At 34.9% G+C, this 26,121-nt stretch overlaps 1 protein-coding gene across 16 annotated transcripts in view; it reads left to right on the forward strand.

Annotated features, from left to right (window-relative positions):
• Window positions 1-26,121, forward strand: part of baz2ba (bromodomain adjacent to zinc finger domain, 2Ba) — a 314,952-nt gene that overhangs the window by 112,209 nt on the left and 176,622 nt on the right. The window lies entirely within an intron of this gene.

Raw genomic sequence — 26,121 nt, forward strand, 5'->3', positions numbered from 1 at the left:
CCTCGCTCAAATTAATGAGGAAATTGTCGTTTTCTCGGTCCGAATAGGTGTTTTTGTTGGAGGCTCCCATTAAAATCAATGTGAATATGTGAGGAGTCATCAATATGTGAGGTCATCGTCTGCGACTTCCGGTAGAGGCGGGGCTTTTCTCCAGTTGTGAACTTTATCGTGGATGTTCTCTACTAAATCCTTTCGGCAAAAATATGAAAATATCGCAAAATGATCAAGTAGAATGGACCTGCTATCCCCGTTTAAATAAGAACATCTCATTTCAGTAGGCCTTTAAAGCAGCTCTTCCTGAGGGTGTTTCAGTGTTATAACTTCACCTTTATCTTGACTTTTTACACCAATATGCGTCCATCCTTCCTTTTCTGTGTACGTACTGTGTCTGCTTGTAAGTACTCTGTGTGTGTGCCCTGCCGTACATGCTCCTCTGCTCGTAAAACCAGCAATGTCATGACGCGCCGTCATGCCCGTTAAAATAAATAAATGGGGAATGGGTACTTTTCAAACTATAGTACCGTTTTTTTTTATTTATTAGTACCGCAATACTATACTAGTTTTTATTTTTATTTTCCTGAAGGAACTCTCCTGAAGGAATCAAAGTACTACCTATATAGTACTGGTATAGTGTAAAACCCGACGACCGACTTGTTGACATCTTAAAACTGTGTGTGGTACGCTCAAGAAGTGTGTACATAATAATGATAATACACATTATTTGGTATAGTGCTTTGCAGGGCACTGAAAGATTCTATACAGGATAAGAAATAAAATGTAAGACAGTTCAAAGTAATAATACAATACAGGAAATACAAACGTGGTATATAGTAAAATACATAATAACACTGGACATTACAAGACATAATCCACCATGATATGAAGTCTGTGCACTGTCAAATAACACCTCTGCTTTGTGTTTAATGAACAGTTAGGCCTCTTATGCTACTGTAGCTTAATGTTGATCGTTATGGTGCGACTTGTGTCTTCGTTACATCTACTTGAGTAACTTTTGGGATAAATTATACTTCTAAGAGTAGTTTTAATGCAACATACTTGAGTATATTTATAGAGAAGAAACGCTACTTTTGGGATAAATTGTACTTCTAAGAGTAGTTTTATTGCAACATACTTGAGTATATTTATAGAGAAGAAACGATACTTTTGGGATAAATTGTACTTCTAAGAGTAGTTTTAATGCAACATACTTGAGTATATTTATAGAGAAGAAACGCTACTTTTGGGATAAATTGTACTTCTAAGAGTAGTTTTAATGCAACATACTTGAGTATATTTATAGAGAACAAACGCTACTTTTGGGATAAATTGTACTTCTAAGAGTAGTTTTAATGCAACATACTTGAGTATATTTATAGAGAAGAAACGCTACTTTTGGGATCAATTGTACTTCTAAGAGTAGTTTTAATGTAACATACTTGAGTATATTTATAGAGAAGAAACGCTACTTTTGGGATAAATTGTACTTCTAAGAGTAGTTTTATTGCAACATACTTGAGTATATTTATAGAGAAGAAACGCTACTTTTGGGATAAATTGTACTTCTAAGAGTAGTTTTATTGCAACATACTTGAGTATATTTATAGAGAAGAAATGCTACTTTTGGGATAAATTGTACTTCTAAGAGTAGTTTTAATGCAACATACTTGAGTATATTTATAGAGAAGAAACGCTACTTTTGGGATAAATTGTACTTCTAAGAGTAGTTTTAATGCAACATACTTGAGTATATTTATAGAGAAGAAACGCTACTTTTGGGATAAATTGTACTTCTAAGAGTAGTTTTATTGCAACATACTTGAGTATATTTATAGAGAAGAAACGCTACTTTTGGGATAAATTGTACTTCTAAGAGTAGTTTTAATGCAACATACTTGAGTATATTTATAGAGAAGAAATGCTACTTTTGGGATAAATTGTACTTCTAAGAGTAGTTTTAATGCAACATACTTGAGTATATTTATAGAGACGAAACGCTACTTTTGGGATAAATTGTACTTCTAAGAGTTTTAATGCAACATACTTGAGTATATTTATAGAGAAGAAACGCTACTTTTGGGATAAATTATACTTCTAAGAGTAGTTTTAATGCAACAATACTTGAGTATATTTATAGAGAAGAAACGCTACTTTTGGGATAAATTATACTTCTAAGAGTAGTTTTAATGCAACATACTTGAGTATATTTATAGAGAAGAAATGCTACTTTTGGGATAAATTGGACTTCTAAGAGTAGTTTTATTGCAACATACTTGAGTATATTTATAGAGAAGAAACGCTACTTTTGGGATAAATTATACTTCTAAGAGTAGTTTTAATGCAACATACTTGAGTATATTTATAGAGAAGAAATGCTACTTTTGGGATAAATTGGACTTCTAAGAGTAGTTTTATTGCAACATACTTGAGTATATTTATAGAGAAGAAATGCTACTTTTGGGATAAATTGTACTTCTAAGAGTAGTTTTAATGCAACATACTTGAGTATATTTATAGAGAACAAACGCTACTTTTGGGATAAATTATACTTCTAAGAGTAGTTTTAATGCAACATACTTGAGTATATTTATAGAGAAGAAACGCTACTTTTGGGATCAATTGTACTTCTAAGAGTAGTTTTAATGCAACATACTTGAGTATATTTATAGAGAAGAAACGCTACTTTTGGGATAAATTGTACTTCTAAGAGTAGTTTTAATGCAACATACTTGAGTATATTTATAGAGAAGAAACGCTACTTTTGGGATAAATTATACTTCTAAGAGTAGTTTTAATGCAACATACTTGAGTATATTTATAGAGAAGAAACGCTACTTTTGGGATAAATTGTACTTCTAAGAGTAGTTTTAATGCAACATACTTGAGTATATTTATAGAGAAGAAACGCTACTTTTGGGATGAATTATACTTCTAAGAGTAGTTTTATCGCAACATACTTGAGTATATTTATTGAGAAGAAACATTACTTTTTGGATAAATTGTACTTCTAGGAGTAGTTTTAATGTAACATACTTGAGTATATTTATAGAGAAGAAACGCTACTTTTGGGATAAATTGTACTTCTAAGAGTAGTTTTAATGCAACATACTTGAGTATATTTATAGAGAAGAAACGATACTGTTGGGATAAATTGGACTTCTAAGAGTAGTTTTATTGCAACATACTTGAGTATATTTATAGAGAAGAAACACTACTTTTGGGATAAATTGTACTTCTAAGAGTAGTTTTAATGCAACATACTTGAGTATATTTATAGAGAAGAAACACTACTTTTGGGATAAATTGTACTTCGAAGAGTAGTTTTAATGCAACATACTTGAGTATATTTATAGAGAAGAAACGCTACTTTTGGGATAAATTGTACTTCTAAGAGTAGTTTTAATGCAACATACTTGAGTATATTTATAGAGAAGAAACGCTACTTTTGGGATAAATTATACTTCTAAGAGTAGTTTTATCGCAACATACTTGAGTATATTTATTGAGAAGAAACATTACTTTTTGGATAAATTGTAATTCTAGGAGTAGTTTTAATGTAACATACTTGAGTATATTTATAGAGAAGAAACGCTACTTTTGGGATAAATTGTACTTCTAAGAGTAGTTTTAATGCAACATACTTGAGTATATTTATAGAGAAGAAACGATACTGTTGGGATAAATTGGACTTCTAAGAGTAGTTTTATTGCAACATACTTGAGTATATTTATAGAGAAGAAATGCTACTTTTGGGATAAATTGTACTTCTAAGAGTAGTTTTAATGCAACATACTTGAGTATATTTATAGAGAAGAAACACTACTTTTGGGATAAATTGTACTTCGAAGAGTAGTTTTAATGCAACATACTTGAGTATATTTATAGAGAAGAAACGCTACTTTTGGGATAAATTTTACTTCTAAGAGTAGTTTTAATGCAACATACTTGAGTATATTTATAGAGAAGAAACGCTAATTTTGGGATAAATGGTACTTCTAAGAGTAGTTTTAATGCAACATACTTGAGTATATTTATAGAGAAGAAACGCTACTTTTGGGATAAATTGTACTTCTAAGAGTAGTTTTAATGCAACATACTTGAGTATATTTATAGAGAAGAAACACTACTTTTGGGATAAATTGTACTTCGAAGAGTAGTTTTAATGCAACATACTTGAGTATATTTATAGAGAAGAAACGCTACTTTTGGGATAAATTGTACTTCTAAGAGTAGTTTTAATGCAACATACTTGAGTATATTTATAGAGAAGAAACGCTACTTTTGGGATAAATTGTACTTCTAAGAGTAGTTTTAATGCAACATACTTGAGTATATTTATAGAGAAGAAACGCTACTTTTGGGATAAATTGTACTTCTAAGAGTAGTTTTAATGCAACATACTTGAGTATATTTATAGAGAAGAAACGCTACTTTTGGGATAAATTGTACTTCTAAGAGTAGTTTTAATGCAACATACTTGAGTATATTTATAGAGAAGAAACGCTACTTTTACCATTTCTCCATTTATCTACATTCAGCTCGCTACTCGCTACTGATTTTTATCGATCTGTTAATGAACGCTTTGTTGGTTTTGGTTTGTCAGACAGACTTTCAAAGTAGGATCTATCACATGCCTGCGTTTCACCAATAAAATGCAGTCGCTCGTGACGTTTGACTCCGTTTCACCAATCAAACAGAGCCAAGCGGTCACATGATTAACTGCACTTTTTTTTTTATATAAACCTTTATTTATAAATTTCAACATTTACAAACAGTTGAGAGTAATAATAAAAGTACAAAAAACAGTACAAAACAGTATAAAAACCATACAAAACAGCGCCAGGGGGTTGTAATTTCAAAGGAACTAAAATAAAATGCCAAAAAAATATATATATATATATATAAAATAAAGAAAGTGCAAAGCCATAGGCTCACTCCATCTCAGTAAATAACTTAAATTTGGAACACAGCATCATCGTTTTCACAACTTTTTGGTTGTTAGAGGTAGAGTGTTGTAATGTAGAGTTCTAAATCTTTTTTAAAGGCACAAAAAACAGGTCTGGTGTTGAGAATCTTACATTTATGAATATAAAACTTAGCCAATAGTATAATGAGGTTGCAAATGTAAAATTTGTTTTCAATTTTTTTTTTCAATACAGTGTATAACCAAATATATATTTGATATTATTGTTTTAGTTGCTTAAGAGATATTCCTGACTCTGAATTTGTTCATTGCTATTTTTATGTTTTTGTGCATTACTAGTTGCCGTCATCATTAAAACAACAGGTTACTCATCAGTTACTCAGTACTTGAGTAGTTGTTTTACAACATACTTTTTACTTTTACTCAAGTAAATATTTGGGTGCCTACTCCTTACTTTTACTTGAGTAATAAATCTGTAAAGTAACAGTACTCTTACTTGAGTACAATTTCTGGCTACTCTACCCACCTCTGGCTGTCAGTCCCAGCTAGTTTCTCCACACCCAACTGTGATGTTTCTTCATCAAACCCACACAAATGCAACATCTTTGTCCAATTCTGCTGTAATATGGACGTCAATAATTGCCTGATATTGCTCAATCTGTGTGTGTGTGTGTGTGTTTGTGTGTGTGCGTGTCTGTCTGTCTATATATATATATATATGTGTGTGTGTGTGTGCGCGGGTACAAAGATGTCCCCAGGGTTTCTTTCCCCACCATTCTCATTACAAATGCTAATGTCACATTAATGAAATGGGCTTAGTTTAAGTTTGAGATTTGGCCTCCACACTTCCCACATATTTCCACTTGAATCATGTCTCCTTCCCTGTGGGCATGTACTCTTGTGGAGTCCTGGAGTGGGCTGCTGGCCCGCACTGCAACTTTGGGGAAAGTTTGGTGGGCGGCTGCAAACACATGTGCTTGCAAGACCACATCATGGACTCTATTTAGAGGGCTGGGCTAATGTAAACATGCTGCTACTCTGCTCTTCATCATTGTCAACTACATGCTCTACTCTTCATCATTGTCAACTACATGCTCTACTCTACATGCATATACTGTGTACTTTACATGCATATACTGTGTACTCTACATGCATATACTGTATGTATATGCATAGCTCGGTTGGTAGAGTGGCCGTGCCAGCAACTTGAGGGTTGCAGGTTCGATTCCCGCTTGTGTCATCCTAGTCACTGCCGTTGTGTCCTTGGGCAAGACACTTTACCCACCTGCTCCTAGTGCCACCCACACTGGTTTAAATGTAACTTAGATATTGGGTATCACTATGTAAAGCGCTTTGAGTCACTTGAGAAAAAGCGCTATATAAATGTAATTCAATTCAATTCAATTAAAGTTCATGCATACCGTGTACAGTACATGCATACTGTATGTACACACAGTATTGCATGTACTGTACACAGAGTACCCATTTTAGTATGTATACACCTGAGTGCCAGGTATTTCACTATGTAAATAGTACTGTAGTTTACGATTGTGTTTTTAGCATATTTTGCTCATATGTGTTGTTACCTGGCGCAATCTGGGCAGTGTGCTAACTGTTAGCATGTCAATTCAGCTTTGGCTCTTTAGCCTTCAGACCAAATTTCTACCAAAAGTGCATTTTCCAAATTCTCTGAAGAACATAATATACTGTGTATTGTTCTTGTTTTTGGAGGTGAAAATTACCACAGCAAACTACCTAGCAGCCTTTAATCTGCCATTATGTTGCTATTTTTAGCTCATTTTGCTCTTAGTTGTTGTTAATTGACTTGATGCATTTAACCTGTCATTATGTTACTATTTTTTAGTTGGGTCGAAGATAATACCCAGATTCTTTACCGAGTCGCCTTGTTTAATTGTTTGGTTGTCAAATGTTAAAGTTGTATTTTTAAATAGAGGTCGGTGTCTAGCAGGACCGATAATCAGCATTTGCGTTTTTTGGGAATTAAGTTGCAAAAAGTTACCGGACATCCATTAATTAAGACACGCCTCCAGCTGACTACAATCCGGCGTGTTGGTCAGCTTTAGGGGCATGTAGAGTTGGGTGTCATCGCATAACAGTGAAAGCTAACACCGTATTTGCGTATGATGTCACCTAGCGGCAGCAGGTATAAACCAGTGTCAGGTATTTCACTAATGCTAACATGGTAGCTAAGTGCTGTAGTATATGCTAGTATTTTTAGCTCATTTTGTTCATAAGTTTTTGTTAATTGACTTTATGCATTTAATATGTAATTATGCTACTATTTTTTAGCATTTTAGCATGGTAGTTTTTTTTTAGCTAATTTAGCAGGTATACACCTCAGTGTCAGGTATTTCACTAATGCTAACCTGTTAGCATAGTACTGTAGTATATGTTAGTATTTTTTAGCTCATTTTGTTTTTAGTTGCTGTTAAGTGACTTGATGCATTTAATGTCATGATGCTACTATTTTTAGCATTTTAGCATGGTAGCTTTTTTAGCTAAATCAGCAGGTATACACCTCAGTTTCAGGTATTTCACTAATGCTAACATGTTAGCAAAGTACTATAGTATATGATAGTATTTTTAGCTCATTTTGCTCATAGTTTTCGTTACTTGACTTATGCATTTAATCTGTCATTATGCTAGTATTTTTTAGCATTTTAGCATGTTTGTTTTTTTTTAGCTAATTTAGCAGGTATAGACCTCAGTCTCAGGTATTTCACTAATGCTAACATGGTACCTAAGTGCTGTAGTATATGCTAGTATTTTTAGCTCATTTTGTTCATAGTTTTTGTTAATTAACTTGATGCATTTATTATGTCATTATGCTACTATTTTTTAGCATTTTAGCATGGTGTTTTTTTTTAGCTAATTTAGCAGGTATACACCTCAGTGTCAGGTATTTCACTAATGCTAACATTTTAGTATAGTACTGTAGTATATGTTAGTATTTTTAGCTCATTTTGTTCATAGTTTTTGTTACTTGACTTGATGCATTTAACCTGTCATGTTACTATTTTTTTAGCATTTTAGCATGGTACCTTTTTTTTTTTAAGCTAATTTAGCAGGTATGGACCTCAGTGTCAGGTATTTCACTAATGCTAACATGGTAGCTAAGTGCTGTAGTATGTGCTAGTATTTTTAGCTCATTTTGCTCATAGTTGTTGTTAATTGACTTGATGCATTTAACCTGTCATTATGCTACTATTTTTAGCATTTTAGCATGGTAGTTTTTTTTAGCTAATTTAGCAGGTGTATACCTCAGTTTTAGGTATTTCACTAATGCCAAAATGTTAGCATAGTACTGTAGTATGCGCTAGTATTTTTAGCTCATTTTGCTCATAGTTGTTGTTAAGTGACTTGATGCATTTATTAAGTCATTATGCTACTATTTTTAGCATTTTACAATGTTTGTTTTTTTAAGCTAATTTAGCAGGTATACACCTCAGTTTCAAGTATGTCACTAATGCTAACATGTTAGCGAAGCACTGTAGTATATGATAATATTTTTAGCTCATTTTGCTCATAGTTTTCGTTACTTGACTTATGCATTTAATCTGTCATTATGCTAGTATTTTTTAGCATTTTAGCATGTTTTTTTTTTTTTAGCTAATTTAGCAGGTATAGACCTCAGTGTCAGGTATTTCACTAATGCTAACATGGTAACTAAGCGCTGTAGTATATGCTAGTATTCTTAGCTCATTTTGTTCATAGTTTTTGTTAATTGACTTGATGCATTTAATATGTCATTATGCTACTATTTTTTAGCATTTTAGTATGGTGGGTTTTTTTTATAGCTAATTTAGCAGGTCAGGTATTTCACTAATGCTAACCTGTTAGCATAGTACTGTAGTATATGTTAGTATTTTTTTAGCTCATTTTGTTCATAGTTGCTGTTAATTGACTTGATGCATTTAATGTCATTATGCTACTATACTTAGCATTTTAGCATGGTAGCCTTTTTAGTTAATTTAGCAGGTATACACCTCAGTTTTAGGTATTTCACTAATGCTAACATGTTAGCGAAGCACTGTAGTATATGGCAGTATTTTTAGCTCATTTTGCTCATAGTTTTTGTTACTTGACTTATGCATTTAAGCTGTCATTATGCTAATATTTTTTTTTGCATTTTAGCATGCTATCTGTTTTAGCTAATTTAGCAGGTATACACCTCAGTGTCAGGTATTTCAATTTGGCTTTTGCTCTTCAGCATTCAGATGAAACTTCGACCAAAATAGCAATTTCCTAGTTCTTAGAAGAACATCTGCATGTTGTGCTGGTTTTGGAGGTGAAAAGTACCACAACAAACTGCCCAGCATCCTTTCATCTGTCAGTGGGAAAAGTCATTTTTAGCGTGTTAAACAGTGTTTTCACTTTCACCTTGCTTTTACTTTGCCGTTTAAAAAAAAAAAAAAAGCGCTACAAGCTTCAACCAAGCTTGCTTTTTGCAATTAAAAGCCAATTCGACAAAAGTGATTAGGTTATGCTAATGAGGGGAGATAATATGGTGAGATCAGTGCGGGAGAGCGGGAGACGTGTGGCGTGTGAGGAGAGAGAAGGAGTGACAGTCCGGCCGCCATTACAAGCTGCTGATTTCTGCACAGTGCTGAAGATAAAATGTCAGAGCGCTTCTCCCTGAGCAAGACACTGAGAAATGGCAGCGCTGTGATGTGCTGACACCCTCACCTGCTGCACTGTGTGTGTGTGTGTGCGCGTGTGTGTGTGTGTGTGTGTGTGTGTGTGTGTGTGTGTGTGTGTAGAAGCGTAAAAAAGAAAGTGTGCATATTTGCAAATGTATTCCTGCTTGTCTATGCACTTGTGTGTGTTTTACATCTGTGTGTGTGTGTGTGTCTGTGTGTGTGTGTGTGTTCTTATATTTCTACTCTTCCTGAGACAAGAAGAAGGAAAAGTATCTTCCATATGAGGAGGTGTGAACAAGTGATGACATAAATCATGGTCCTAATAAGATTGTATCTAATAGACAATCCATAAACATGAGGGTGCTCCCAAAAAGGAAGGATTTTTCTAATTGATTTGACTGTGCGGTCAACATATGAAATAACATGTGTGTGTTAGAAACTGAAATGCGCCCCCCTTCAGCCAAAACATTTTTTTTTTAAATTAATAAATATGTATACAGGGACATACTGTAAGTAACTTGAAGTAAATAATGAATATTAGAAACCTAATACAAAAAAAAAACATTTTAACTAAAACTTATAACTAAACACAATGTGTTGACTTTTTTCTTATAAAATTGGAAAGAATTCTTCGTTCTGTATTGCAATGTTTTCTCATAAAATTATTATTTTTTAATGTAAAAACTTTTGAATGCAAAATGGTGACATTTGTCATGCAAAATTCAGATTTATTACAATATTGCCGATTTTTTTGTTCTTGTAAAATAGTGAAATTTTTTGCAGAGTAAAATTTGGATTATTATAATATTGCCAACATTTTTTCTTACAAAAATTGGGAAATTTCTCATATTCTTGTTGTTTCTGTAATATTGCAATATTTTTTTGTAAAATTATTACTTTTATAATGTAAAATTATTACTTTTCATCCAACATGGAGACATTTGTCATAGAAAATTCTGACATCAATCATAATATTGGCAATTTTTTTCTTGTTGCGAAATTTTGGGGGTAAAATTTTGCAGAGCAAAATTCTGATTATTATTACAATATTGCCAAAATGTTAGTTTTCTTATAAAATTCTGACTTTTGTCACATAAAATTACGACTTTTCATAAAATTGCCAACATTTTTAATCTTTTTCTTGTAAAATTGTGACTGTTATTGAGTAAAATTCCACCTTTTATCATAACATCGCACCCATGTTCAGTTTTTCTTGTCAAATTTTGACTTGCGTTGCGTAAAATGATGACTTTTATTATAATACTGCCCAAATTCTAAAGTTTTTCTTGTGAAATTGTGACCTTTTTCCTGTGAAATTCTAACTCATTTTTCACAACAAGTTTATTTATGTTTGCATAGTATGTATATATTAATAATGTTGTAAACACACTTCTTTATATATCCAGGCAGGGTGGTCCTAAAGAGGGAGGCATTTTTCTCACGTCTCAAGAAAGTAACAAATACGAGAATGTGTGTGTGTGTGTGTGTGTGTGTGTGTGTGTGTGTGTGTGTGTGTGTGTGTGTGTCTAGAAGGGTAAAAAAGAAAGTGTGCATATTTGCTTGTCTATGCACTTGTGTGTGTTTTACATCTGTGTGTGTGTGTTCTTATATTTCAACCCTTCTTGAGACATGAAGGAGGAAAAGTATCTTCCATATGAGGAGGTGTGAAGAAGTGATGACATAAATGATGGTCCAATAACATTGCATCTAATAGACAATGTCTCATTTGTGGTGATATCTATCAACATGAGGGTGCTCCCAAAAAGGAGGGATTTTTCTAATTGATTGACTGTGCGGTCAACATATGAAATAACATGTGTGCGTAAGAAACTGAAATGCGCCCCCCTTAAGCCACAATATATTTTTTTAAATAAAAAAATATGTATACAGAGACATACTGTAAGTAACTTGAAGTAAATAATGAATAATAAAAACCAAATACAAAAAAAATGTTTTAATAAAACTTAACTAAACAGACTTTTTCTCACAATGTGTCGACTTTTTTCTTATAAAATTGGAAACAATTCTTTGTTTCTGTATTGCAATGTTTTCTCATAAAATAATTATTTTTTAACGTAAAAACTTTTGAATGCAAAATGGTGACATTTGTCATACAAAATTCAGACTTATTACAATATTGCCGATTTTTTTGTTGTTCTTGTAAAATAGTGAAATTTTTTGCAGAGTAAAATTCGGATTATTACAATATTGCCAACATTTTTTTCTTACAAAAATTGGGAAGTTTCTCATATTCTTGTTGTTTCTGTAATATTGCAATATTTTTTTGTAAAATTATTACTTTTTTAATGTAAAATTATTACTTTTCATCCAACATGGAGACATTTGTCATAGAAAATTCTGACATCAATCATAATATTGCCAATTTTTTTGTTGTTGTGAAATGTTGGGGGTAAAATTTTGCAGATTAAACTTCGGATTATTATTACAATATTGCCAAAATGTCAGTTTTCTTATAAAATTATGACTTTTGTCAAGTAAAATTAAGACTTTTCATAAAATTGCCAACATTTTTAATCTTTTTCTTGTAAAATTGTGACTGTTATTGAGTAAAATTCCACCTTTTATCGTAACATTGCACCCATGTTCAGTTTTTCTTGTCAAATTTTGACTTGTGTTGCGTAAAATGACGACTTTTATTATAATACTGCCCAAATTCTAAAGTTTTTCTTGTGAAATTGTGACCTTTTTCCTGTGAAATTCTAACTCATTTTTCACAACAAGTTTTTTTTATGTTTGCATAGTATTTATATATTAATAATGTTGTAAACACACTTCTTTATATATCTAGAAAGGGTGGTCCTAAAGAGGGAGGCATTTTTCTCACGTCTCAAGAAAGTAAGAAATACAAGAATGTGTGTGTGTGTGTGTGGTGTGTGTGTGTGTGTGTGTGTGTGTGTGTGTGTGTGTGTGTGTGTGTGTGTGTGTGTGTGTGTGTGTGTGTGTGTGTGTGTGTAGAAGGGTAAAAGAGAAAGTGTGCATATTTGCAAATGTATTCCTGCTTGTCTATGCACGTGTGTGTGTTTTACATCTGTGTGTGTGTGTGTGTGTGTGTGTGTGTGTGTGTGTGTGTGTGCTGGCGTCCCTCCCATGTTGCAGTGAAGCGGAACAGAGTGTGTGACTGCCCGCTGCGTTGCCTCTCTCTCTCTGTCAATACCAGACTATTCCCTTCCAGTCACTCTTTTTAACATCAAGGATGCATTTTAGCAGACGTCGCCCGCGATTGACGCACGACGTTTCACGCCAGGTCGTGTGCCGCCGGACACACGCTTTGTTGTGGTGGGCGGTTTAACCTTGATTTGTTGTCACACGGCGTTCACGCGCGTGGGCGTTATTCACGGCGGCCTTAAGTTAACGGCGGCAGCGAAGAGTGAAAGGCGGAGAGAGAATGGCGTGTAAGAGGGAGAAAGGTGCAAATGTGGGAAGGAGCTGTGGCTTTTTACGCCGTAATGAACACAAAGCAGCCTTTTCACTTAGCACCGTTCATTATAGACTCATTAGCTGTTTAGCTATTGTACTTTCGTCTACATGTTGTGTTTACAGATTGCAAAAACATGTCTTCTTTCTCAGGAGAAGCTCACATAAGTCATAATAATCTGCACCAACATTCTATATTATACTACTAATAAAGTACCATTTTTTTCAGACCATAGGGTGCACAGGATGATGAGCGATTGTATTTAAATCTATTTTCATGCAGAAGGTGCACCGGATTATAAGGCGTAAAAAACGTGGTCATTAGATATAATTTTTATATAAAATATACATAAACATTTTTTATGTATTTTTATAATATATATTTTTCTATATAAAATACATATATACATATATATATTAAATATTTTATATATAATTTATATATGTACATATATATGTATATATAAACATTTTTTATGTATTTTTATAATATATATTTTTCTATATAAAATACATATATATATATATATATATTATATATATATAAATATTTTATATATAATTTATATATGTACATATAATTTTTATGTAAAATATACATAAACATTTTTTTATGTATTTTTATAATATATATTTTTCTATATAAAATACATATATATATATATATATATATAAATATTTTATATATAATTTATATATGTACATATATATATACATAAACATTTTTTATGTATTTTTATAATATATATTTTTCTATATAAAATACATATATATATATATAAAATATTTTATATATAATTTATATATGTACATATAATTTTTATGTAAAATCTACATAAACATTTTTTATGTATTTTTATCAATATATATTTTTCTATATAAAATACATATATATATATATTTTATATATAATTGATATATGTACATATATAAATATATATGTATATATATATAATTTAAAAAAATGTATTTATGTCATACATTTATATTATACATCAGTGTGTAAAGGATATCACCACATGGGCTCAGGAACACTTCAGAAAACCACTGTCAGTAACTACAGTCGGTCGCTACATCTGTAAGTGCAAGTTGAAATTGTACTATGCACAGCCAAAGCCATTTATCAACAACACCCGGAAACGCCGCCGGCTTTGCTGGGCCCGAGCTCATCTAAGATGGACTGATGCAAAGTGGAAAAGTGTTCTGTGGTCTGACGAGTCCACATTTCAAATTTTTTGGGGAAACTGTGGACGTCGTGTCCTCCGGAACTAAAGAGGACAAGAAACATTCGAGCTGTTCTAGGCGCAAAGTTTAAAAGGCAGCATGTGTGATGGTATGGGGGGTGTATTAGTGGCCAAGGCATGGGTAACTTACACATCTGTGAAGGCACCATTAATGCTGAAAGGTACATGCAGCTTTTGGAGCAACATATGTTGTTATCATGGACGCCCCTGCTTATTTCAGCAAGACAACAGCGTGGCTTCATAGTAAAAGAGTGCGGGTACTAGACTGGTCTGTGTAGTCTAGACATTGAAAATGTATGAAGGCTAAAATATGAGGCAGGAGACTGTTGAACAACTTAAGCTGTACATCAAGCAAGAATGGGAAAGAATTCCACTTCAAAAATGTCTCCTCAGTTCCCAAACCTTTACTGAGTGTTGTTAAAAGGAAAGGCCATGTAACACACTGGTAAAAATGCCTTTTTTGCAATATGTTGCTGCCATTACATTCTAAGTTCATGAATATTTGCAAAAAATAACAAAGTTTCTGAGTGCGAACATGAAATATCTTGTCTTTGCAGTCTATTCAATTGGATATAAGTTGAAAGGGATTTGTTGTATTCTCTTTTTATTTACCATTTACACAACTTGACAACTTCACGGCTTTTGGGGTTTGTAACTTGAGAAGTGGTTTGTTTGCGCGTGGAAGGAGACAACCTTTGCCACTTTGGTGCAGGCAGCAGACACCCCAGCTGTGGACGGTGTGGAAACAATGCGGCAGAAATTGACATTCTATTGCATGTTATGCTTGAGGAACAGTAAATGGCCGTCATGAATAAGTTATTCCTCTCGTACACAACTCAGCTCACTGTTGGTGTTGGTGCGGGCATACTTTCACACAAATGTTATTTTGTTTGGCAAGTCAAGTTGCAGTGGAAGTGAACAGAGAGCAAAGCGTCTCTCACGAGGCTGCTTGTGTCGCTAGCACCTCATTTGCAACACATTCTTTTCTCCATCGTCTTCTTTTATACCTTCTGATAAGGCGGGCTAGTTCCTCTTGTTGGTGCTCAACGGACGTTTGCATTTCCTGCATTTTTTGTCACAGGAGCGCAAGGAATGTTGACCTTAAATTAGGGATGCACCGAAATGAAAATTTGTGGCCGAAGCCGAATAAAATTTAAACGCTTGGCCAAATACCGAATAATGAATGTAGCTTTTCACAATTTTTTAAATATTGCATAAATAGCCTAGAATAAATATTTAGACATGTTTTTCAAATAAAGTATTTTTTTATTGAATATTGACATTTTTTTAATAATCCAGTAGACTTTGCTTTTCAAAAAAAGCACAAAGTTTTTCATTTATATTAGGCCTTCAAACAAAACATGCATTCCCAAAAAAATAAAGTGCATTAAAGTGGATAAAAGTGGATAGGGACGGCGTGGCGCAGTGGGGAGAGTGGCCGTGCGCAACCCGAGCGTCCCTGGTTCAATTCCCACCTAGTACCAACCTCGTCACGTCCGTTGTGTCCTGAGCAAGACACTTCACCCTTGCTCCTGATGGGTGCTGGTTGGCGCCTTGCATGGCAGCTCCCTCCATCAGTGTGTGAATGTGTGTGTGAATGGGTAAATGTGAAAGTAGTGTCAAAGCGCTTTGAGTACCTTGAAGGTAGAAAAGCGCTATACAAGTACAACCCATTTATCATTTATCATTTATAAATCCACAACAAATGAATTATTGTCCTTTTGGCAAAAGTCTGCTTAGCCACAGTAGATATGCTAATAATGTAAACAGAAGGCTCAAGTAAATCTCAATTAAGTGTGTGCTTGTAACCTCTTACACTTATACAGGTAGCCTACACAACAGGCTAATAATGTAAACAGAGGCCCCACTAAATCTCAATTAAGTGTGTGCTTGTAACCTCATACACTTATACAGGTACACAACATATCCCAACGTCACTGCACGTTGGTTGATTGTGTCACCGCGTCGAAAAATTGCGTCACACGCCACTATTCGGCCTTCTTTTTAACTCATTCCACCGAAGGCCGAATGTGGCTTTTTTTGCCATATTCGGCCGAATATATTCGGTTACCGATTAATCGGTGCATCCCTACCTTACATGTTAGTTTGAGCATTTATATTCTTTATCCAACATCCATTTTCTACCACTTATTCCCTTTTGAGGTCGCGGGGGGGGTGCTGGCGCCTTTATCAGCTACAATCGGGCGGAAAGCGAGGTACACCCTGGACAAGTCGCCACCTCATCGCAGGGCCAACACAGATAGACAGACAACATTCACACACGAGGGACCATTTAGTGTTGCCAACAATCAGTCATTAAAGTTGCTGTGATGTCAAATTATGATAATTGTCCTCATGTGTGTGTGTGTGTGTGTGTGTGTGTGGGTGTGTGTGTGTGTGTGTGTGTGTGTGTGTGTGTGTGTGAGCTGCAGGTCGAGAGGCCTTAACTCCACAAACAGATGTAGGACAAGTTGAGACAACATAAACAACTTTAACTCGACAGTTGTCATCACATTCTGCACTCTTAGTTAGCATACAAACCTGGTTTCCATATAAAATTGTGTTAGATGTAAATATAAACAGAATACAATGATTTGCTAATCATTTTCAACCCATATTCAGTTGAATATGCTACAAAGACAACATATTTGATGTTCAAACTGATAATGATTAAATAATCATCCATCCATTTCCTACCGCTTATTCCCTTTTGGGGTCACGGGGGGCGCTGGCGCCTATGTCAGCTACAATTGGGCGGAAGGCGGGGTACACCCTGGACAAGTCGCCCATAATTGCAGGGCCAACACAGATAGACAGACAACATTCACACTTACATTCCAATTTAGTGTTGCCAATCAACCTATCCCCAGGTGCATGTCTTTGGAAGTGGGAGGAAGCCGGAGTACCCGGAGGGAACCCACGCAGTCACGGGGAGAACATGCAAACTCCACACAGAAAGATCCCGAGCCTGGGATTGAACCCAGGACTGCAGGACCTTCGTATTTTGAGGCAGACCCACTAACCCCTCTGCCACCGTGAAGCCAGATTAATAATCATTATCTTTCGAATTTGATGCCAGCAACACTTGCCAAAGTAGTTGGGAAAGGGCATGTTCACCACTGTGTTACATCACCTTTTCTTTTAACAACACTCAATAAACGTTTGGGAACTGAGGAAACTAATTGTTGAAGCTTTGAAAGTGGAATTCTTTCCCATTCTTGTTTCATGTAGAGCTTCAGTCGTTCAACAGTCCGGGGTCTCCGCTGTCGTATTTTACGCTTCATAATGCGCCACACATTTTCCATGGGAGACAGGTCTGGACTGTAGGCGGGCCAGGAAAGTACCCGCGCCCTTTTTTTTTACGAAGCCACGCTGTTGTAACACGTGCTGAATGTGGCTTTGCATTGTCTTGCTGAAATAAGCAGGGGCGTCCATGAAAAAGACGGCGCTTTGATGGCAGCATATGTTGTTCCAAAACCTGTATGGACATTTCAGCATTAATGGTGCCTTCACAGATGTGTAAGTTACCCATGCCTTGGGCACTAATGCACCCCCATACCATCACACATGCTGGCTTTTACACTTTGCGTTGATAACAGTCTGAATGGTTCGCTTCCCCTTTTGTCCCGATGACACAATGTCGAATATTTCTAAAAACAATTTGAAATGTGGACTAGTCAGACCACAGAACACTTTTCCACTTTGCATCAGTCCATCTTAGATGATCTCGGGTCCTGAGAAGCCGGCGGCATTTCTGGATGTTGTTGATAAATGGCTTTTGCTTTGCATAATAGAGCTTTAACTTGTACTTGCAGATGTAGCCACCAACTGTATTTAGTGACAGTGGTTTTCTGAAGTGTTCCTGAGCCCATGTGGTGATATCCTTTAGAGATTGATGTCGTTTTTTTTTTTAATACAGTGCCGTCTGAGGGATGGAAGGTCACGGTCATTCAATGTTGGTTTCCGGCCATGCCGCTTACGTGGAATGATTTCTTCAGATTCTCTGAACCTTTTGAAGATATTATGGAGCGTAGATGTTGAAATCCCTAAATTTCTTGCAATTGCACTTTGAGAAAGGTTGTTCTTAAACTGTTTGACTATTTGCTCACGCAGTTGTGGACAAAGGGGTGTACCTCGCCCCGTCCTTTCTTGTGAAAGACTGAGCATTTTTTGGGAAGCTGTTTTTATACCCAATCATGGCACCCACCTGTTCCCAATTAGCCTGCACACCTCTGGGATGTTCCAAATAAGCGTTTGATGAGCATTCCTCAACTTTATCAGTATTTATTGCCACCTTTCTTAACTTTTTTGTCACGTGTTGCTGCCATCAAATTCTAAAGTTAATGATTATTAGCAAAAAAATAAAATGTTTATGAGTTTGAACATCAAATATGTTGTCTTTGTAGCATATTTAACTGAATATGGGTTGAAAAGGATTTGCAAATCATTGTATTCTGTTTATATTTACATCTAACACAATTTCCCAACTCATATGGAAACGGGGTTTGTAGTTGGCATAGCATGTCTCCATTCCAATATTTTAGTACCGGTACCAAAATATATTTCGATACTATTCTAAATAAAAGGCACCACAAAAATGTAATTAATGGCTTTATTTGAACAAAAAATCTTATTGTACATAAAATATATGTTTATTATTGTACTTTAGTCCTTCAATAAAATAGTGAATATACTAGACAACTTGTTTTTTAGTAGTAAGTACACAAAGAAAGGCTTCTAACTAGTCTATGCAGTAACATATTGTGTCATTTATACACCTATTATTTTGTCTACATTATGAGGGACAAACTGTAAAAATGGATTATGAATCCACTTGTTCGTTTACTGTTAATATCTGTTTATTTTCTGTTATAACATGTTCTATCTACACTTCTGTTCAAATGTAATAATAACTTATTCTTCTCTTCTTTGAAACTTAACATTAGTTTTGGATGATACCACACATTTAGGTATCAATCTGATACCAAGTAGTTACAGGATCATACATTGCTCATATTCAAAGTCCTCATGTGTCCAGGGACGTATTTACTAACTTTATAAACAGAAAGAGTTTTAAAAAACGGAAATATTTTGTGACGATAAAAAAATATTGACGTAATCATAGTAGTATCGCCTTGATACGCTTTTGTACTTTGTATCATTACAGTGGATATCAGGTGCAGATCCACCCATGATGTTTGTTTACATTGTGACGCCGGTGAGCTACGGTGTGTAGTGAGGCATCTTTAGTTACTCCCATCCTCCAGTGAGAAAACTAAATATATTTGTCGCCATGGAGACGAGGATTAGTAATTTAGAAGTAGCTAAAACACTGCTAGCTAGCTAGCTAGCCATGTCTTAAAGCAGCTCTTCCTGAGGGTGTTTCAGTGTTATAACTTCACCTTTATCTTGACTTTTTACACCAAAATACGTCCTTTCTCCCTTTTCTGTCCACACACTGTGTCTGCTTGTAAGTACTCTGTGTGTGTGCGCTGCCGTACATGCTCCTCTACTCGTAAAACCAGCAATGTCATGATATGAGGCCGCACCGTTTAAAAAAAAAAAGGGGAACAAGTACTTTTCTAACACTATAGTACCGTTTATGATTCATTAGTACCACAATTGGGTATGGCCGTCCCAGCAACCTGAGGGTTCATGGTTCGAAACCAATTCTATACTCATACCGATGTACCGTACAACCCTAGTGTGTAGTTTTTATAGACTAGATTTATATATCGCTTTTCCAGATACTCAAAGTGCTTCACAAGAGAAGAGGCAAGCCATCATTCATTCACCCCAGGTGGTGGTAAGCTACATTTGTAGCCACAGATGCCCCGGGGTAGACTGACGGAAGCGTGGCTGGCAGTTTACGCCCACGGCCCCTCCGACCACCACCTAGCCATCATTCTTTCAGCAGTGTGAGCGGCACTGGGGGCAAGGGTGAAGTGTCCTGCTCATGGACACAACGGCAGTGATTTGGATGGCAAGAGGCAGGGGAGCGAACTTGAAACCCTCAAGTTTTTGCCATTCCGCTCTCACTAATTCAGTCTGTACTCAAGCACTGGATCAGGGGTCACCAACCTTTTTGAAACAAAGAGCTACTTCTTGGGTACTGATTCATGCCAAGGGCTACCAGTTTGATACACACTTAAATAAATTGCCAGAAATAGCCAATTTGCCTTTAATAAATACATCTATATGTATATTAAAAAAAATAGGTATTTCTGTCTGTCATTCCGTCATACTTTTTTTTCCCTTTTACTGATGTTTTTTGTAGAGAATAAATGATGAAAAAAACACTTAATTGAACGATTTAGAAGAGAAAACAGGAAAAAAAAAAAAATTCTATTTTGAAAAAAAATCTTCAATTTTGACTCTTTTTAAATATCAAAATTCAACCGAAAAAAAGAAAAGAAAAACTAGCTAGTTCGAATCTTTTTGGAAAATTTTAATAAATAATTTATGGAACATCATTAGTTATTATTCCTGATTAAGATTAATTTTAGAATTTTGATGACATGTTTTAAATAGGTTAAAATCCAATCTGCACTTTGTTAGAATATATAACAAATTGGACCAAGCTATATTTCTAACAAAAACCAATCATTATTTCTTTTAGATTTTCCAGAGCAAAAATTGCAAAAGACTTTGAAAAAAGATTTAAATTTAATTCTAAAGATTTTCCAGATTCGTCCGAATATTTTTTTGGAATATGAATCATAATAACTTTGAAGAAATATTTCACAAATATTCTGAAGAATTAAATTAAAATGTATTTATTATTCTTTACAATAAAAAAAAAATAATTTACTTGAACATTGATTTAAATTGTCAGGAAACAAGAGGAAGGAATTTAAAAGGTATATGTGTTTAAAAATCCTAAAATCATTTTTAAGGTTGTATTTTTTCTCTAAAATTGCCTTTCGGAAAGTTATAAAAAGCAAAGTAAAAAAAATAAATGAATTTATTTAAACAAGTGAAGACCAAGTCTTTAAAATATTTTCTTGGATTTTCAAATTCTATTTGAGTTTTGTCTCTCTTAGAATTAAAAATATCCAGCAAAGCGAGACCAGCTTGCTAGTAAATATATCCAATTCAAAAAATAGAGGCAGCTCACTGGTAAGTGCTGCTATTTGAGCTATTTTTAGAACAGGCCAGCGGGCGACTCATCTGGTCCTTACGGGCACCGCGTTGGTGACCCCTGCACTAGATGTTGTGATGCACATTTCTCTCTCCAGAGGACTTGGACCGCAGGACCCCTCAGCCTGTAACTACCAAGTAAGAACAATAAAAACTGCCATTCTTATTGTGCTGAATCATCATCAAATCCTAGTGTTGAGGACTTGTCAAATCTCCTGACCCGGTCTAAACCTGACTGACCTCCCAGATCAGCTGGTTGTGGACTACTAGAAGTTCAACAGGACATTTTTCAGGCTAGCAGGTTTTGTGCCGCTCAAACGTGGAAGCGGACCAGCAGGAGAGGCAAGCATGGAAATAATAACTTCCACCTTACCTTGCACACTAGAATGCTGCTTAGTCAGCACAAGTGAGAGCATGGACTTTGTATTCTGCATTACAGTCTTTTTCCTCTTTCAAGTACAAGTTCTTGAATTCCATTTTCTTCACTTCAAAGTAAAACAGGCTTTTGCTGCTTTGGCTTCTCTTCTATATACAGGATATTAAAGTAGCAATGATTGTCACACACACACACACTAGTTGTGGTGAAATGTGTCCTCTGCATTTGACCCATGTCCCTTCATCACCCCCTGGGAGGTGAGGGGAGTAGTGGGCAGCAGCTGTGGCCGCCGCTGAATGTATATATATGTATATATATGTTTGTGTATATATGTGTGTGTGTCTGTATATTTATTTGTATATATGTTTATATATGTGTATATTTGTGTGTACATATGTGTGATATATATACATACATATATATATGTATATATATTTTTGTGTATATGTGTGTGTGTGTGTGTGTGTGTATTTATATGTATATATGTTTATATATGTGTATATTTGTGTGTATATATGTGTGATATATATACATACATATATATATGTATATATATTTTTGTGTATATGTGTGTGTGTGTGTGTATATATTTATATGTATATATGTGTATATATGTGTGATATTTATACATACATATATATGTATATATCTTTTTGTGTATATGTGTGTGTGTGTGTGTATATTTATTTGTATATATGTTTATATATGTGTATATTTGTGTGTATATGTGTGTGACAAAAATATATATACATACATATATATGTATATATATTTTTGTGTATAAATGTGTGTATATGTGTGTGTGTATATTTATATGTATATATATATATGTGTATATTTTTGTGTATATATGTGTGGTATATATACATACATATATATATGTATATATATTTTTGTGTATAAATGTGTATATATGTGTGTGTGTATATGTATATGTATATATATGTGTATATTTGTGTGTATATATGTGGGATGTATATACATACATATATATGTATATATATGTAAGTGTGTATATTTGTATGTATGCATATATATATATGTGTGTATATATGTAAGTATGTACATATGTATATACATTTGTATTTATATATGTATGTATGTATATGTATGTGTATGTATGTGTTTATATACATGTATATATATATATATATATATGTGTATATATATACATGTATATTTGTGTGTATATATATATGTGTGATATAAACATACATATATATATATATATATATGTATATATATTTGTATGTATGTATATATGTATATTTGTATGTATATATATGTATGTACGTACATATCTATATAAATATGTATTTATATATGTATGTATGTATGTATATATATGTATGTGTATGTATGTGTTTATCTATATGTATATACATATATAAATATATATTAGGGGTGCACCGATTAATCGGTAACCGAATATATTCGGCTGAATATGGCAAAAAAAGCCACATTCGGCCTTCGGTGGAATGAGTTAAAAAGAAGGCCGAATAGTGGCGTGTGACGCAATTTTTTGACGCGGTGACGTTGGGATATGTTGTGTACCTGTATAAGTGTATGAGGTTACAAGCACACACTTATTGAGATTTAGTGGGGCCTCTGTTTACATTATTAGCCTGTTGTGTAGGCTACCTGTATAAGTGTATGAGGTTACAAGCACACACTTAATTGAGATTTACTTGAGCCTTCTGTTTATATTATTAGCATATCTACTGTGGCTAAGCAGGCTTTTGCCAAAAGGACAATAATTCATTTGTTGTGGGTTTATCCACTTTAATGCACTTTTTTTTTTTTTGGAAATCATGTTTTGTTTGAAGGCCTAATATAAATGAAAAACTTTGTGCTTTTTTTGAAAAGCAAAGGCTACTGGAATATCAAAAAATGTCAATATTCAATAAAAAATTACTTTATTTGAAAAACATGTCTAAATATTTATTCTAGGCTATTTATGCAATATAAAAAAAATTGTGAAAAACTGCATTCATTATTCGGTATTCGGCCTTCGGACAAGTGTTTAAATTTTATTCGGCTTTGGCTTCGGCCACAAATTTTCATTTCGGTGCATCCCTAATATATATATATATATTTGTATATATGTGTCTATATATACATGTATATGTATATGTTTATATATACATGTGTGTGAGCAAAAGGGTAATTTTCTCAAGCAGGGCCAACAGTGTGGTGCTTGAGCAGTGGTCAGTGATTATTACTGATGATGTATTGTTTTAAATAGTACACACTGATATCACACGTGGACGTATGGTGTCTGCTGTTCTAGATGTAAAGAAATAAATACGACTGATCCTGATTAAAAAAGGCAGATGCCGATACACGTCAAAATGCCCAATATCTCTAGTATGGCTGTCACCAATGGCAAGTTGACAGACGTGATCAAGTGCAGGTAAATGAAGTGAAAAAAAAAAAGCAAACTTCCCGTCATGTTCACCAAGTGACGAACAAATCTGTGTGTGTGTGTGTGTGTGTGTGTGTGTGTGTGTGTGTGTGTGTGTGTGTGTGTGTGTGTGTGTGTGTGTGTGTGTGTGTGTCCATCATCAGCATGACTCCGTACGGTGTGCTCGTCATGGCAGAGTTGTGTGCAGCAGAAGAGCAGTAATGAGCAGCGAGGTTGCCAGATGAGTGCGGAGCACAAGATTCATCAGGGATGATTGTGTGCTGTTGTGTGGATGCAGCGTTGCCATGGGGAGAAGAATTATCTCTGGCTGCATGCAGATGTGTCTCTCCTTCAGCGGACTTCATGACTGCGTTATCTATTTGTGGACAGGAAGTGGGAGTGCTGCTAAGTAACACTCTTCTGTCTGCCATCAAACACAAGTGACAAGCCTCTCCAGCGACTCATCACCATGTCCCAAAATCACATTATTGTCACGCCACCGACGGGTGTTGTTGATCCCGGCCCCTGGCACCCGCCGCCGTGTGCTGCGAAAGGCAAATCAAGCCGTTTGGCAAGAGAGTATTTCTTTGCCGTCGCACAAAATACAGCAAATGTGGCGTGCTGCTGCTTTTATGCTGGATGCCTCGCTCGCTCTCATTGGATGATGTCGCCACCTTTGTGCCCTGGCAGGAAGTGAGCCGCTCCACTCCTACAAGGAGGTGTGCCCATCCCCGACATGCCCTGCACTGCCATCTGTCACTCGGGCTTAGGGTGGGGCCTGACTCTCCCCTTGTTCCCTCCTAGACCATGGTCACACCGCTCTCTTCTTGCCTTATGTCTAGTTAGCACCAGCACCAGTTTAATATCAGCACCAGTTTGATATCAACACACGTTTGATGTCAATACTCCTTTAATATCAGCACGAGTATGATATCAGTATGAGTTTGGTATCAACACAAGTTGGCAACACCAGTTTGATATCAACACAAGTTTGATGTCAATACTCCTTTAATATCAGCACGAGTATGATATCGGTATGAGTTTGGTATCAACACAAGTTTGATGTCAACACGAGTTTGGTATCAGCAAAAGTTTGGTATCAGCACAAGTTTGATATCAGTATGAGTTTGGTATCAACACAAGTTTGATGTCAATATGAGTTTGGTATCAACACGAGTTTGGTATTAGCACAAGTTTGATGTCAATACTCCTTTAATATCAGCACGAGTATGATATCAGTATCAGTTTGGTATCAACACAAGTTGGATATCAACACAAGTTGGATATCAACACGAGTTTGGTATCAGCAAAAGTTTGGTATTAGCACAAGTTTGATATCAGTATGAGTTTGGTATCAACACAAGTTTGATGTCAATATGATTTTGGTATCAGCAAAAGTTTGGTATTAGCACACGTTTGATATCAGTATGAGTTTGGTATCAACACAAGTTTGATGTCAACATGAGTTTGGTATCAACACGAGTTTGGTATCAGCACAAGTTTGGGAACAACATAAGTTTGATATCAGTATGAGTTTGTTATTAGCACAAGTTTGATATCGGTATGAGTTTGGTATCAACATAAGTTGGATATCAACACAAGTTGGCAACACCAGTTTGATATCAACACAAGTTTGATGTCAATAGTCCTTTAATATCAGCACGAGTATGATATCAGTATGAGTTTGGTATCAACACAAGTTGGATATCAACACAAGTTGGATATCAACACGAGTTTGGTATCAGCAAAAGTTTGGTATTAGCACAAGTTTGATATCAGTATGAGTTTGGTTTCAACACAAGTTTGATGTCAATATGAGTTTGGTATCAACACAAGTTTGATGTCAACATGAGTTTGGTATCAGCAAAAGTTTGGTATCAGCACAATTTTGATGTCAGTATGAGTTTGGTATCAACACGAGTTTGGTATTAGCACAAGTT

The sequence above is a fragment of the Nerophis ophidion genome, linkage group LG25 (assembly GCF_033978795.1).
Source record: "Nerophis ophidion isolate RoL-2023_Sa linkage group LG25, RoL_Noph_v1.0, whole genome shotgun sequence".
NCBI classification, from domain to species: Eukaryota; Metazoa; Chordata; class Actinopteri; order Syngnathiformes; family Syngnathidae; genus Nerophis; species Nerophis ophidion.